The following is a 4,210-nucleotide window of genomic DNA, read 5'->3' on the forward strand; positions in this document are numbered from 1 at the left end:
GTTCGAATACAACTCACAATCTCATCTTTGAGTTACTGGTGGGGAGTACTTCTGGTAGAACAGTGTATAACCTGGGAGGGTGTACTCCTCCCTATATTTCCTCTCAGCCCCCCTGTAAGTTTGGAACCCCCTCCTGCTTACGTCAGTGCTTAACATACTATCTACAGCCTGCACTCGAGTAGATGGAAATTTACAAAAAGGCTTCTCTCTGCCTGTGACCTTGCACCTCTGATGAACCGAAAAGCCATAAGCATGATGACTAGTCCGGGACATCTGCCAAGAGCCCCTGGAAGACGGAGAAGTTGCAAAAGTTGAAATATTGACTACACGAACTTGTTATGAACCCATCATTTGAAACTAATTTATCCAGTAGAGACATCCGTAAATGTATCGAAATTAGTCATGAACATTCAATTTTCTATTCATTATTTGGGACAATCTATGCGTGAGAAAATCTCGCATAATATCGAAAAAGTACCAAGATGACATTATTTCCGCCATTCATCCGTTCTGAACAAAGAAATGTAACTTTATGGAATGTAAATTTAGTATAAATATGAGCAGACTAGAGAGGTCTAGTGCCACTTCTTCCCGAGCCGATGATCCGAGGTCCCTATGCTGACGAAGAGGACAGTGACTCTACATGACTGCAGGAAACTCTGTTTCTCCTACTGAGGACCGGTTCTGACTTAGGATCTGACATTTAGACAGAATAGGTAAATATGAGAGAAATGAATTTTGCATTTAATTGGCTTTTCCTACAATTTTAGATAAAATGAACAATCGGGTGGTTATTTCTTGTCATGTTTATTGAATTTATTTGTGTATTCTATGAAATGTTCTTGGCTAGATTTACAAGCAACTAAGCAGATGCCATTGACCTCAAAGTACAGGCAGATCGGATATGCTTTAGTGAAAGGTGTTTCTCCTTTACAGGGCACGGATAGAGTGATTTAGGGTGAATGTTGGTGTAATGGGCCCCACCAGCGTGTGATGTGTGTATGCGTGTGTGACTGTGAAATAATTCCGTCCGTGGAAGTAGGGGGGATTCGGAAGCTCTGATCTGCACCAGTTTCTTGGTAGCAGAATGATGGTTTGCTATTGTCTTGATCTGGCAAAATTGCGTGTATATAGGCTTGTTGATAATTGATTGATATTTGTACTAACACTATATGTTGAGTTGTGTTGAGTTTTATGTATTGTGAACGACTTCTGGGACGTAGGGAGTCGATGACAGTTCCGTAGCAGAGCAGAGGGAGTGTTGCTCTCGGAAAAAGGCGGGATTGTTGGCCCTGTATGCAGACAGGGGAAAACGTGTGACAATTGAAGTTGCGCGTCGCATTGTCTGGGTTCGACAAGGTAGCATCGCCGTGTGTTGCCATTAGAAACGTATTTTCTGTGTGAGAGAAGTGTATATGATAGCGAAGGTTATTTGTGAAACTCTGGTCTTAGGTCCCAGGGATCCGTAAGGTATTCCGTTAAAGCTTACTGCTGGAGAAGTAATAGGTATTCTCGGAGCTTGTTAGAAGGACAGGGCAGAGGTAAGCGCTGCTTTGTTAACGTGTGATTTAATTCTGTAGTAGGACAGACTGTTCGCTGTTCTCGGGAAAGACAGAATTCTGTATGAATGTACTACATTTTCTGGTATAAAAGTGTGTGAATGAGAAGGCATTCTGGTTAATTGTGAAACTCTTAGGAGCATTCCGGAGGGAGACAGTTAATTGATGCTTGTTAGAAGGGTAAAGTAGAGGGATGTGCTACTTTATCAACGGAAGTAACGATTCTGTAGTAGGGCAGAGGTAAGCGCTGCTCTCGGGAAAGGCAGAATTCTCGTGGGAAAGGTCTTTTGCTGTTCTGTGGCTAGCGAAGCGGACAATGGAGATGTTTGTATGTTGTAACTAACAGACTCGTAGAAGTTGAAACAAAGTCTTCAAAGTAGTCTTGTAAAGGAGGGGTAGACGAGAGACAGGAGACAGGAGCAGAAGCGACTGCAGCGACTGCTGACGTCAGGGAGACCGCGCTGTGATTGGACAGTGGGTTGGAACAGTGGAAGCACGGTGATTGGTGTGCTAGTGTACGCCGCGCTAGGATTGGGAGACATACAGGGTGACGTAGACGTTCCAGGATTGGTGCGTTAGTGTAAGTCGCGCTGGGATTAGCGGACTGAGTAAGTGACGTAGGCGCTCCAGGATTGGTGCGTTAGTGTGAGTCGCGCTGCAATTGGACAAGAGATCGTACAGTTGTAGAAAGAGTAAACAGCTAGTGGAAAATAAGAAAGATGTATTACCACGCTGAGGAAAAGAAGAAAAAATCCTTGTTTAGTAAAATGAAGAATTGGTTTGACAAGGATAAAGACATAGTGACAAGGGAAGGACAGTTATTGCCCCCGATAAGAACCCCGGCATCCTTCATGGTTGCAAAATATGGGTATCATACCTGTATTTGGTTAGATAACTGGGTGAAGTACACTAAAGATGATGGAGTGTTAGCGTTCCCGGAACATGGTTCATTTACTCTGGCCATATTGAGGAACCTACGGGAACAAATGATGAATCTAGAGCCTCGGCCTAGGCCGACGCACTTTGAGGCATTAACTGAATGGGAAGATGAAATGCATGAACGGGAAAAGCAGAGGAGTGGAGGTAACTATAGGTACATGTTTGGGCGGAAGTATGATCGCGAAACCCATCATGACCGGATGAGAAGGTGGCGTGATGCCAGTATGACCGAGGGATTATATCCTGTGAGGACGGCAGAGGAATCAGGAGGGAGAAAGTGTACCGAGAAAGAACATTATGTAGAACCAAGGAGATATGGGGCAAATGAGTCTGATGATGATGTCTTAGAGGACATGCTCTATAAAAGACCACCCCCGTATAGACGAGAACCAGAGGTAGGAACAGCAGTGACCCCGATGAGAGACACCCTGCGGATTATTAAGACAGAGGGTACCACCCCTGGGTTGAAAAGCAGTTGTCCTCTGGCGGAAAGAGAGAGAGAGAGAGATAGAGAGAGAGAGAAAGATAGAGAGAAAGAGAGAGAAAGAGAGAGAGATAGAGAGAGAGAAAGAGAGAGAGAGAGAAAGAGAAAATGAACTTGAGGATGAAAAGACAAGAGAACTAGCGAGAACTACTTTTGAACTGACAGAGAAAATCAGGGAACTGACTAAAAATCTTGAGGCTGTTACCGTGCCTGTGACAATAGGCCCGGTTATGCCGATTTTTGACAAGCAGAGGACGGGTGAGAGTGGTTTGACGGTACCATATGTGGGCAATAGATTGATTGTTCCTCCGGAGCAGGCAGAAATGAGAACAGGAGAAACACAGTGGAGAACAGGAGAAAATCAGTGGAGACATACCATATGTGGAGGAGAATTGAGTGTGCAGACTAACTCAAGTTTGAATTCTGGATGTATGGAAGGGAACAGAGGATCAATTTTAGAACCACAAAGACTGACAGAACCAGGGAGTACAGAAAAATCTGTGATAACTGCTGAAGATTTGAATGATTGGCTGAAGACTTTGCAGAAGAAAGAAAGAGAATCACAGGGAATTGATGTAGCTAGGCTACGTATGGAAATGGAAGAGATGATTGTAGGTACACTCCCTACAGAAACGCTGAAGAATTATCAGGAAGGGGAGATTCTTTTCCTTTGCAAGAGTGTCACATGGAGAGCAAAGAACATACATGACAGGTTGAAAGGAATAGCCAGTGAATTGGGAATTGACATGGACAAGGTAAAAGCTTTACAAAAGCCTTGCCGAGTGGATTTTTCAGACAAAGATATTGAGAATCTAAACAATGCAGGCCGAACAGGACAGATTTAGGAAATTATTGCTTTGCTGAAAAAATGGGGAAATGTAGAGAAATGGAAAGACAGATGGTATAGAAAGCGAGAGGATGGGGCAGATAGAACCTACTCAGCATTCCCCCTGAAAGAAAAAGAGAAGGCAGTGACTGCTTATCCCATGAGAGAGATTCCAGGAGGTGGGTACGTACATGTCCCATGGACCAGACAGGATATTTTATCATTTACGAATGATTTCCCTCGACTAAGGGAAAAGCCCGTTGAGTGGTACAGACAGGTCGACAGATTTGTAAAGCTGTGAAAAGTACTGTGGATTGACCTGAATAGTCTGTTTGATATAATTGTACCAGCAGACCTGTGGGCAGAATGTAAAATAGTCATAGACTGGCCCACTAAGGAATA

The sequence above is a fragment of the Triturus cristatus genome, chromosome 1_1 (assembly GCF_964204655.1).
Source record: "Triturus cristatus chromosome 1_1, aTriCri1.1, whole genome shotgun sequence".
Classification (NCBI taxonomy): domain Eukaryota; kingdom Metazoa; phylum Chordata; class Amphibia; order Caudata; family Salamandridae; genus Triturus; species Triturus cristatus.